Consider the following 12,935-nt stretch of genomic DNA (forward strand, 5'->3'; position numbering starts at 1 on the left):
CTACAGATGGAAAAACTTAAGACAGACATGAGATAGATCTACCGTTATAGTATGTAGAACCATATTTTGGTGTCTGAGAATATAGTGTTAGTATAAATTTTTTGACTTATGGAAATAGACTATGTTAGTGTATATAATATATATAAATATTATGTATTTAGTTTTTTAAAATTATATTTCACCTTGTCCTTTCACTTATGCATCAGGTTTTATATTTTAAAAAATTAACTTTTATGAAAATAGTTCCAAAGATCTGAGTATTGATTTCTTATTGCCTTTTTGTTCTTGTGTTTAATAAAATTACATTTCTTTTTAATTTATATTTTTATTGAAGGATAATTGCTTTACAGAATTTTTTGGTTTTCTGTCAAACCTCAATGTGAATCAGCCATAGGTATATATATGTATCCCCTCCCTTTTGAACCTCCCTCCCATCTCTCTCCCCATTCCACCCCTCTAGGTTGATACAGAGCCCCTGTTTGAGTTTCCTGAGCCATACAGCAAATTCTCATTGCCTATCTATTTTACATATGGTAATATAAGTTTCCATGTTGCTCTTTCCATACATCTCACTCTCTCCTCCCCTCTTCCCATGTCCATAAGTCTATTCTCTATGTCTGTTTCTCCATTGCTGGCCTGTAAATAATTTCTTCAGAACCATTTTCCTAGATTCCATATATGTGCATTGTAATGTGGTATTTATCTTTCTCTTTCTGACTCAATTCACTCTGTATAATAGGTTCTAGGCTCACCCACCTCATCAGAACTGACTCACATGTATTCCTTTTTATGGCTGAGTAATATTTCATTGTGTATATGTATCATAACATCTTTATCAATTCATGTGTTGATGGACATCTAGGTTGCTTCCATATTCTAGCTATTGTAAATAGTGCTGCAGTGAACAGTGGAATACATGTGTCTTTTTCAACCCTGGTTCCTTCAGGGTATATGACTAGGAGTAGGATTGCTGGGTGATGTGGTGGTGTTATTCCTAGTTTTTAAAGGAATCTCCATACCATCTTCCATAGTGGCTGTATCAGTTTACATTCCCACTAACAGTGCAAGAGTGTTCCCTTTTCTCCACACCCTCTCCAGAATTTATTGTTTGTAGACTTTTTGATGATGGCCATTCTGACTGGTCTGAGGTGATATCTCATTGTGGTTTTGATTTGCATTTCTCTAATAATGAGCAATGTTGAGCATTTTTTCAAGTGTTTGTTAGCCATCTGTATGTCTTCTTTGGAGAAATGCCTGTTTAGGTTTTTTCCCCACTTTTTGATTGGGTTGTTTGTTTTTCTGGTATTGAGTTGTATGAGCTGCTTGTATATTTTGGAAATTAATCCTTTGTCATTAGCTGTCATTTTCTCCCATTCAGAGGGTTGTCTTTTCACCTTGCTTGTAGTTTCCTTTACTGTGCAAAAGTTTTTAAATTTAATCACGTCCCACTTGTTTACTTTTGTTTTCATTTCCATTACTCTAGGAGGTGGGTCACAGAGGATCTTGCTTTGATTTATGTCATTGAGAATTCTGCTTATGTTTTTCTCTAAGGATTTTATAGTTTCTGGTCTTCCATTTAGGTCTTTAATCCATTTTGAGTTTATCTTTGTGTATGGTGTTAGGAAGTGTTCTAATTTCATTCTTTTACATGTAGCTGTCCAGTTTTCCCAGCACCTTTTATTGAAGAGGTTATCTTTGCCCCATTGTATATTCTTGTCTCCTTTGTCAAAAATAAGGTACCCATGGGTGCATGGGTTTATTTCTGGACTTTCTATGTTGTTCTATTTCTGTTTTTGTGCCAGTACCATGCAGTCTTGATGACTGTAGCTTTGTAGTGTAATCTGAAGTCAGGAAGGTTGATTTCTTCAGTTCCATTCTTCTTTCTCAAGACTGCTTTGCCTATTTGTTGTCTTTTACGTTTCCATATGAGACTTCCCTGGTGGCTCAGACTTTAAAGCGTCTGCTTGCAATGCAGGAGACCCAGGTTTGATCCCTGGGTTAGGAAGATCCCCTGGAGAAGGAAATGTTTCCATATAAATTGTGAACTTTTTTGTTTTAGATCTGTGAAAAATGCCATTGGTAATTTGATAGGGATCACATTGAATCTATAGATTGCATTTGGTAGTATAGTCATTTTCACAATATTGATTCTTCCTACCCAGGAACATGGAATATCTCTCCAGCTGTTTATGTCATCTTTGATTTCTTTCATCAGTGTCATAATTTTCTGTGTACAGTTCTTTTGTCTCCTTAGGTGAGTTTATTCCAAGATATTTAATTCTTTTTGTTGCAATGGTGAATGGGATTGATTCCTTAATTTCTTTTTCTGATTTTTTATTGTTAGTATATAGAAATGCAAGTGATTTCTGTATCCTGCAACTTTGCTAAATTCACTGATTAGCTCTAGTAATTTTCTGATAGTATCTTTAGGAATTTCTGTGTACAATATCATGTCATCTGCAAACAGTGAGAGCTTTACTTCTTCTTTTCCAATCTGGATTCCTTTTATTTCTTTTTCTTCTCTGATTGCTGTAGCTAGGACTTCCAGAACTATGTTGAATAATAGTGGTGAAAGTGGATGCTCTTGTCTTGTTCCTGATCTTAGGGGGAATGCTTTCAGTTTTTCACCATTGAGAATAATGTTTGCTGTAGGCTTATCATATATGGCCTTTACTGTGTTGAGGTAGGTTCCTTCTATGCCCATTTTTTGAAGAGTTTTAGTCATAAATGGGTTCTGAGTTTTGTCAAAGGCTTTTTCTGCATCTATTGAGATGATCATATGGTTTTTTTCTTTCAAATTGTTGATATGGTGTATCACATTGATTGATTTCTGTATATTGAAGAATCCTTGCATTCCTGGAATAAACCCAACTTGATCATGGTGTATGAGCTTTTGGCTGTGTTGCTGAATTCTGTTTGCTAAAATTTTGTTGAGGGTTTTTGCATCTATGTTCATCAGTGATATTGGCCTGTAGTTTTCTTTTTTAGTGTTGTCTTTGTCTGGTTTTAGTATCAGGGTGATGGTGGCCTCGTAGAATGAGTTTGGAAGTGTTCCTTCCTCTGCAATTTTTTGAAAGAGTTTTAGAAGGATAGGCATTAGCTCTTCTCTAAATGTTTGATAGAATTCTCCTGTGAAGTCATCTGGTTCTGGACTTTTGTATTTTGGGGAGATTTTTTATCACAGCTTCAATTTCAGTGCTTGTAATTGGGTTGTTCATAATTTCTATTTCTTCCTGGTTCAGTCTTGGAAGACTTAATTTTTTTAGAATCTGTCCATTTCTTCCAGATTATCCATTTTATCACCATAGAGTTGTTCATAATAGTCTCACATAATCCTTTGTATTTCTGCATTGTCTGTTGTAACCACTCCTTTTTCATTTCTAATTTTGTTGATTTGATTCTTCTGTCTTTTTCTCTTGATGAGTCTGACTAAAGGTTTGTCAATTTTGTTTACCTTCTCAAAGAACCAGCTTTTAGTTTTATTAATCTTTACTATTGTTTCTTTTGTTTCTTTTTCACTTATTTCTGCTCTGATCTTTATGGTTTCTTTCCTTATATTAATTTTTTTTTTTTGTTGTTGTTGTTGTTGTTCTTTTTCCAGTTGTTTTAGGTGTAATATTAGGCTGTCTGTTCGATGTGTTTCTTGTTTCTTGAGGTCGGATTGTATTGCTATAAACTTCCCTCTTAGGACTGCTTTTGCTGCATCCCATAAATTTTGAGTTGTAGTGTTTTCATTGTCATTTGTTTCTAGAAATTTTTTGATTTCCCTTTTGATTTCAGTAAGCTGTTGGTTAGTTAGAAGTGTGTTGCTTAATCTCCATGTGTTTGTGTTTCTTACAGTTTTTTTTTTTTTTTTTGTAATTGATATCTAGTCTCATAGCTTTGTGGTTGGAGAAGATGCTTGATATGATTTCAATTTTCTTAAATTTACTTAGGTTTGATTTGTGACCCTAGATGTGGTCTATCCTGGAGAATGTTCCATGTGCACTTGAGAAGAAGGTTTATTCTTCTGCATTTGGATGGAATGTCCTAAAGATATCAGTGAGATCCATCTCATCTAATGTATTATTTAGGACTTGTGTTTCCCTATTAATTTTCTGTTTTGATGATCTGTCCATGGTGTGAGTGGGGCGTTAAAGTCTCCTACTATTATTGCGTTACTGTCAGTTTCTCCTTTTATGTCTATTAGTGTTTGTCTTATGTATTGACGTATTCCTATGTTGGGTGCATAGATATTTACAATTGTTATGTCTTCCTCTTAGATTGATCCCTTGATTATTATGTAGTGTCCTTCCTTATCTCTTGTAGTCTTTATTTTAAGGTCTGATATGAGAATTGCTACTCCAGTTTTTTTTTTGGTTCCCATTTGCATGGAATATATTTTTCCATTCTCTCACTTTCAGTCTAAATGTGTCTTAAGGTCTGAGGTGGGTTTCTTGTAGACAGCATATATATGGGCCTTGTTTTTGTATCCATCAGCCAGTCTGTGTGTTTTGGTTGGGGCATTTAATCCAGTTACATTTAAAGTAGTTATTGATATATATGTTCTTATGCCATTTTCTTAATTGTTTGGGGTTAATTTTGTAGATCTCTTTACTTCTCTTGTATTTTTTGATTATATAAGTCCTTTTAACATTTATTGTAAAGCTGGTTTCGTGGTACTGAATTCTCTTAACTTTTGCTTGTCTGAAAATCTTTTTATTTCTCCATCAATTTTAAATGAGATCCTTGCCAGGTACAGTAATCTTGGTTGTAGATTTTTCCTTTTCAGTATTTTAAATATATCCTGCCATTCCCTTTTGGCCTGCAGAGCTTCTGCTGAAAGATCAGCTGTTAAGTGCATGGGGCTTCCCTTGTTTGTTACTTTTTGCTTCTCCCTTGCTGCTTTTAATATTCTTTCTTTCTGTCTAGTTTTTGTTAGTTTGATTATATATGTGTCTTGGTGTGTTTCTCCTTGGATTTATCCTGTGTGGGGCTCTTTGTGCCTCTTGGACTTGATTGACTATTTCCTTTTCCATGTTGGGGAAATTTTCAACTATAATCTCTTCAAAAATTTTCTTTTATCCTTTCTTTTTCTCTTCTACCACTGGGACCCCTATAATTCGAATGTTGGTGTGTTTGATATTGTCCTAGATGTCTCTGAGACCATCCTCAGTTCTTTTCATTCTTTTCACCTTATTCGGCTCTTCAGAAGTTATTTCCACCATTTTATCTTCCAGCTCACTGATTCATTCTATTGATCCCTTCTAGAGGACTTTCTAATTTCAGTAATTGTGTTGTTTCTCTGAATGTTTACTCTTTAGTTCTTCTAGGTCTTTGTTAATTAATTCTTGCATTTTCTCCATTTTGCTTTCAAGGTTTTTGATCATGTTTACTATCATTATTCTGAATTCTTTTTCAGGCAGTGTGCCTATTTCCTCATTTATCTGGACTTCTGTGTTTCTAGTTTATTCCTTCATTTGTGTAGCATTTCTCTGCCTTTTCTTATTTTTTAAATTATTGTATTTGAGGTCTCCTTCTCCCATGCTTCAAGGCTGAATTCTTTCTTCCTTTTGGTTTCTGCCCTCTCAAGTTGGTCCAGTGGTTTGTGTAAGCTTCTTATAGGGTGAGCTTTGTGCTGAGCTCTTGTTTGTTCATTTGTTTGTTTATCCTCTGATGGGCAAGGCTCAGTAAGGTAGTAATCCTGTCTGCTGATGATTGGGTTTGTATTTTTGTTTTGTTTGTTGTTTAGATGAGGTGTCCTGCACAGGCTGTTATTGGTGGTTGGGTGATGCTGGGTCTTGTAGTCCAGTGGTTTCCCTTGTGTGAGTTCTCACTATTTGATACACCCTAGGGTTAATTCTGTGGTAGTCTAGGGTCTTGGAGTCAGTGCTCCTCCTCCAAAGGTTCAAGGCTTGATCTCCAGTTTTGCGTGGGTCTATATATTCTTTTCTGTTGGTCAGGTCCTCCTGTCCGCTCTCAGCTGGTGTTCTGCGTGCACCTCTGTATCTGAAGGTATATTCCTGATGTATCTGTGGAGAGAGATATATTCCACGTCCACCTACTCCTCCGCCATCTTGTTCCTCTTAGAGCAGTTTTATTTTTAAAAGACAAAAGCCTAGTCCGTGTCACTGCAGGGCTCCCTATCAGCCAAGGCCTGGGTGCTGCAGTATGGCCAGACTGTGTGTGCCTGCTCCCACAGCACTGGGTAGGCAGGCCTAAAATTACATTTCTTTTCATGCTTTACATGTTTCCTCGATTAAAATTATCATGTAAAATACATTAATTTTAGATAATTTATTAAGATGGAAATTTAGTTAGGAAAATAAATGCCCATGTAAAGCAATGTAATCTTGTAAGAAGAAAAAAAAAAAAGAATTATTAACATGATAGGGAGAATTAAAGGCATACTTCAATGGACTTAAATATATAAAGTTTGATTTAAAACTTTTAAGCACCAAGAATTACAATGTGATGTGCTATGCTTAGTTGCTCAGTCGTGTCCAACTCTTTGCAACCCCCTGGACTGCAGCCCGCCAGGTTCCTCTGTCCATGGGGATTCTCCAGGCAAGAATACTGGAATGAGTCTCCATGCCCTCCTCCAGGGAATCTTCCCAACCCAGGAATCAACCCCAGGTCTCCCACATTGCAGGTGGGTTTTTTTATTAACTGAGCCACCAGGGAAGCCCATGAATACTGCAGTGGGCAGCCTGTCCCTTCTCCAGGGGATCATCCTGACCCAGAAAATGAACCGGGGTCTCCTGCATTGCAGGTAGATTCTTTACCAGCTGAGCCACCAGGGAAGCACAAGAATACTGCAGCCTATCCCTTCTCCAGGGGATCTTCCTGACCCAGAAAACGAACCGCATTGCAGGTGGATTCTTTAAGCAATAACAAATTATGTAATGTTATAAATATGTTAATAATTTTGTCATTAATATTTTAAGTCTCACTTTGCTAAAATATCTGAATCTATATATATTTCATTCTTTCCTCAGACTTGGGAACGTTTTGGGCATCATTTCTTCAAATATTCTTTTTGCGCTTTCTCTCTTCTTTTAAGATCCCAAATTATACATATAATGGGGGATCTTATAGCATCCTGTTTGTCTCTGAGACTGTTTAATTTTCTTCGTTACTTTTGAATTTTTGTTCCTCAGACTGGCTATCTTAAAACTCTTTTTTATTCTGTCAGCTTAAATTTGTTACTAATCAACTTTGGTAAATTTTATATTTAATTTATTTTCAACTTAAAATTTCTATTTGGTTTTTGAAATAATTTGTATATTTATATTGATGTTCTCTATTTGGTGAGAAATTGTTCTCATATTTTTCCTTTGAATTTTCAGACTTGGTATCCTTTAGTTCTTTGACCAGATTTGTGTTATCTAATTTAAATTTTTTTCTTGTTAGCGTGACATCTGGTTTTCCTCAGGGATAGCTTCTACTGTTAGGTTTTCTATCTCTTTATTGAGATTTCCATTTTGCTTTCTTGACTTTTTGCACATCTTCCTTCAGTTCTTTGAGCACTTTAAAGACAACTGTTTTAATGTTTTTGTTTAGTAATCTAAAATCAGGTCTTTTTCAGAGACAGTTTCTGTTTATTTTTTTTCTCTTTGAAATTGTTTGTTTGCTTACTGATTTCTTGTTGTTACTGTTTAAAACTAAGCAATTTAATCTGCTAATTCTAGACATAAGATTCTCTTCTTTCCCCAGGGTTTGATGCTTTCTGTTATTGCTTTTGTTTCTTGTTTTTGCCTTTTTATTGTTGCAGGATGCCATGAATCAGCCTGGAATGTAAACTTAAGGTCTTCTCAGGTCTTTTCTGAACTTTCCCTGGGTAATTGTGGTCACTTTCCAATGTCCCCATATATGTAGTCATTTTTGAATGTCCTAGATTTTAATTTAGGGCTCCCAAAGAGGGGGAAAAGAGAAAAATAATGTGAGCAAATAAAAAGAGCACTGTATTTTTAAATGCAGCTCCCTGGTGGCTCAGATGGTGAAGCATCCGCCTGCAATGCAGGAGACCCAAGTTCAATCCCTGGAGTGGGAAGATCCCCAAGAGAAGAGAATGGCAACCCACTCCAGTATTCTTGCCTGGAGAACCCCATGGACAGAGGATCCTGGCAGGCTACAGTTCATGGGGTCACATAGAGTCGAACATGATGAGTGACTAACACACACACATCTTTTTAAATTCCCTGGAAATCATTTCAGCTGAAGGGGGTTGTTGGTCAGTATGCCTGACTCTGTAACCCCATGGACTGCAGCATGCCAGTCTTCTCTGTCCTTCACCATCTCCTGGAGTTTACTCAAACTCGTGTCCATCCGGTCAGTGATGCCATTCTACCCTCTCATCCTCTGCATTCCCTCTCCTCCTGCCCTTAATGTTTCCCAGCATCAGGGTCTTTTCCACTGAGTCAGCTCTTCGCATCAGGTGGCCAAAGTACTGGAGTTTCAGCTCAGCATCAGTTCTTCCAATGAATATTCAGGGTTGATTTCCATTAGGATTGACTGGTTTGATCTCCTTGCAGTCCAAGGAACTCTCAAGAGTCTTCTCCAACACCACAGTTCAAAAGCATCAATTCTTCAGTGCTCAGCCTTCTTTATGGTTCAATTCTCACATCCATACATGACTACTGGAAAAACTATAGCTTTGACTAGATGGATCTGTGTTAGCAAAGTGATGTCTCCACTTTTTAATATACTTTCTAGGTTGGTCATAACTTTTCTTCCAAGGAGCAAGTGTCTTTTAATTTCATGGCTGTAGTCACCATCCGCAGTGATTTTGGATCCCAATAAAATAAAGTCTGTCATTGTTTCCCCACCTATTTGCCTTGAAGTGATGGAACCGCATGCCATGATCTTAGTTTTTTGAATGTTGAGTTTTAAGCCAGCTTTTTCACTCTCCTGTTTTAGCTTCATCAAGAGGCTCTTTAGTTCCTCTTCTCTTTCTGCCATAAAGGTGGTGTCATCTGCATATGTGAGGTTACTGATATTTCTCCCAGCAATCTTTATTCCAGCTTGTGCTTAATCCAGCCAAGCATTTCTCGTGATGTACTCTGCACATAAGTTAAATAAGCAGGGTGACAATATACAGCCTTGACATACTTCTTTCCCAATTTGGAACCAGTCCATTGTCCTAATTGTTGCTTCTTGACCTGCATACAGATTTCTCAGAAGGCTGGTATAGTGGTCTGGTATTCCCATCTCTTGAAAACTTTTCATTAGTTAGTTCGGATCCACAGAGTCAAAAGCTTTAGCATAGTCAGTGAAGAAGTAGTAGATGTTTTTCTGGAATCCTCTTGCTTTTTCTATGACCCAGTGGATGTTGGCAATTTGATCTCTGGTTCGTCTGCTTTTTCTAAATCCATCTTGAACATCTGGGAGTTCTCAGATCACATACTGTTGAAGCCTAGCTTGGAGAATTTTGAGCATTGCTTTGCTAGTGTGTGAAATGAGTGCAATTGTGTGGTAGTTTGAACATACTTTGGCATTGCCTTTCTTTGGGACTGGGATGAAAACTGACCTTTTCCAGTTCTGTAGCCACTGCTGAGTTTTCGAGATTTTCTGGCATATTGAGTGCAGCACTTTCACAGCATCATCTTTTAGGATTTTTAATAGCTCAGCTGGAATTCCATCATCTCCACTAGCCTTGGTCATAGTGATGCTTCCTAAGGCCCACTTGGCTTTGCACTCCAAGATGTCTGGCTCTAGGTTACTGATCACACCATCATGGTTATCTGGGTCATTGAAATCTTTTCTGTATAGTTCTGTGTATTCTGGGCTTCACAGGTAGCTCAACTGGTAAAGAATCCACCTGCAATGCAGGAGTCCCTGGTTCAATTCCTGGGTCGGGAAGAGCTGCTGGAGAAGGGATAGGCTACCCACTCCAGTATTCTTGGGTTTCCCTTGTGGCTCAGATGGTAAAGAATCTGCCTGCAATGAGGGAGATATGGGTTCTATCCTTAGGTTGGTTTGATCCCCTGGAAACGGGAAGAGCTACCCACTCCAGTATTCTGGCTTGGAGAGTTCCATGGACTGTATAGTCATGGGGTCACAAAGAGTTGGACGTGACTGAGTGACTTTCATTTCATTTCAGTTCTGTGTATTCTTGCCACCTCTTCTTAGTCTTTTTTGCTTCTGTTAGGTCCATACAATTTCTGTCCTTTATAGTGCCCAGTTTTGCATGAAATGTTCCCTTGGTATCTCTAAATTTTCTTTTGCAGCAACCATGGCTGCCTATCTCTTTGCTTGCAACTTTGTGATTAGAAGCAACAGTCAGAAAGCAGGGCACAAGTTCCCAATATCTTGAAGATGAGAGTCCTTTTTGCCACCCTGGCTGCTGCAAGCTGCTCTAAGAACACAAACACAGCTGCCTGTAACACCACGAGGGGTGGGGAATGGGTCTCTAAGAGCTGGAATCAATCAAAATTTATCATCCAAATCTTCCTCTGAAGGTTGCAAGCCTTCAGAGTCCAGAGTTCCCAAATTTTTACACTAGACAGATTCTGCCTGTGCAGTTGTTGACTAGATAAGCACCCATATTCCCGGTCTTCCTGCCTTTGCCCAGAATCCTATCCTCTGTCTCCTTCCTATAATAATACATGGGATTTCCTTAGGGTTTAGGATACACAGATAATTCAGGATAACCTCTCAAATTAAAATTCTTAATAATCATTCTAAATAGTCATTTTTCTTGCCATATAAATTAGTATTCACAGATTCCAGTAATTAAGCCTTGGATCTTTAGGCAGGCTATTTTCAGCCTGCCACAATATTACACAGAAACATTTGGTTCTATTTTTGATAATTTTATGTAACCTAAAATAGTTCTTAAATTAAAGAACCATTTAAAATAATAATTAGAAATGGTTCCAAGATGAGAAACATACTGACAGATATGTCATGTTTATATTTATATGAACATTCAGAATAATTTCAGTCAATTATGACTTATCTGCAGTGATTTTCTAATTAAAATGTTTTTATTTTTTCTCCATTTTTATTGGACTCTGCCTCTTCTGTTCTTTCGGAAAATTTAGCGTGAACATGTTGATTGTATAAAATGACTCAGTCAACTCATAAAAATTAACTTAATGTGCTATACTTATGAATCTATAGATAAAATGTGCTGGTGAAAAAGCAAATATTTTTATTTAAAATTTATCATTTTATTTTCAATTTAGGACACATAACATTTATAAGTTTAATAACACTTATGAAATTCAACAAAAGAAATAAGCAGCATTAAACTTAAATTGATGTTTTAATACTCCAATTAATTACTTGAATTATTTAAATTAAAAAAAAAAAACCAGACACATTCCATCATATATGGCAAATTTCACACTCCCATATACATGCATCCGTGTGAGGCACATGCTGGACCTCTGTTCGTGGGCTCATTTGTGCCTCTGTTTCACATGTATCTTTAGAGTGGTACGTGGTAGAGGACATGCATATAGAATGAGTCATTTAGTCAAAAATCTCCTTGACAAAGTTTTTGACAAGTGGGACACGAGATATGTTGTGCTTCATCTTAGTCATTTGCATTCAGGTTTTATAATTCTGGACATAAATTTTCTTTGAGAAGGATATCCCTTCAGGAATTCAATTCAGTGTGGCCTTTAAATGTCATTTGCGTACCTGGAGAAGACCTGAGAAAAATAAAACAAGGTTGCCATGAATCGTATGACATCAAAAATCACAAACCTAAAGACAATTTTGCCTACGAAAGAACCTTCTTGAAGGCACTCTTGACTTCCTTGTTCCTCAGGCGAGAGACCACAGAATTGATCTTGGGGTGACCCTGCTGTAGAACACAGAGGCCATGTTGTTGTGTCCATCGCATGGCGGGAGCTGGGCTCTAAGTACATGAAAATGAGTGCCCCCTAGAAGATGGAGACTGCAGGGTGGGAGGCACAGGTGGATAAAGCCTTCTGCTACTTGCAGAGGAGTGCATCTTTAGGACAGTAGTAAATATGAATATGTAGGATATGAAGATAACCAAGAGAACAAAAAGGATGTTGAAGCTGGCTACATAACCAGGAACCCTCTCCCTTACACGCCTATCAGAACAAGACAGAGCCGTGATGGCTGGAATAGCACAGGAAAAGTGGTGGACCACGCTGGGTCTAGAGACAGAGGGACACAGTACGTTGCCTACATGGGGGGAGGCTTTCAGGAAGCCACAAACATAGCAGCCTATGATCAGATGTGCACACGCACGTGGTGTCATGGTGGTGGTATCATGTCGGGGTCTGCACACGGCTGCATAGCAACCATGGGCCACTGAGGCCGAAAGGTAATTTTCCACAGTGGCAAAGGCTGCAAAAAAGAACATCTGAGCAGCACAGGCATTATAGGGGACGACCTTGTAAATTGCAAAGAGGGCTTCCTTGATGGCTCAGACAGTACAGAATCTGCCTGCAATGCAGGAGACCTAGGTTCAAAACCTGGATTGGAAAGATCCTCTGGAGAAGGGAATGGTGACCCACTCCAGTATTCTTGCCTGGAGACTCCCATGGACAGAGGAGCCTGGCAGGCGACAGTCCATGGCGTTGCAGAGTCGGACATGATGGCAAATTGGGTCGCTTCCATCCTGTTGTCCATTGATGTTCTTTGGGAATCGTGAGATGTCCTGTAGCAAGTGAAAGTAAGGACCAGAGTGTTACGCGGAATAAAAATTGTAGTGAAACTGAAATGTTTATATCAGTTCAACTCAGTTCAGTTGCACAGTCATGTCTGACTCTTTGTGACCCCATGGACTGCAGGACACCAGGCCTCCCTGTCCATTACCAGCTCCCAGAGTTTACTCAAACTAATGTCCATTGAGTCGGTGATGCCATCCAGCCATCTCATCCTCTGTCATATATACCATATGCTTATATCATTTTAGCTAATACATATTTCAAGATTGTTGATATCTAACTACAAAATTTAATACATTAATT

General features: G+C 37.9%; 1 pseudogene; it reads right to left on the reverse strand.

The window, feature by feature from the left end:
- Positions 1 to 11,608: 11,608 nt before the first annotated feature.
- LOC138421034 (olfactory receptor 5B2-like) lies at positions 11,609 to 12,388 on the reverse strand (annotated as a pseudogene).
- Between the last annotated feature and the right edge of the window lie 547 nt (positions 12,389 to 12,935).

This window comes from Ovis canadensis, chromosome 15 (assembly GCF_042477335.2).
Source record: "Ovis canadensis isolate MfBH-ARS-UI-01 breed Bighorn chromosome 15, ARS-UI_OviCan_v2, whole genome shotgun sequence".
NCBI classification, from domain to species: Eukaryota; Metazoa; Chordata; class Mammalia; order Artiodactyla; family Bovidae; genus Ovis; species Ovis canadensis.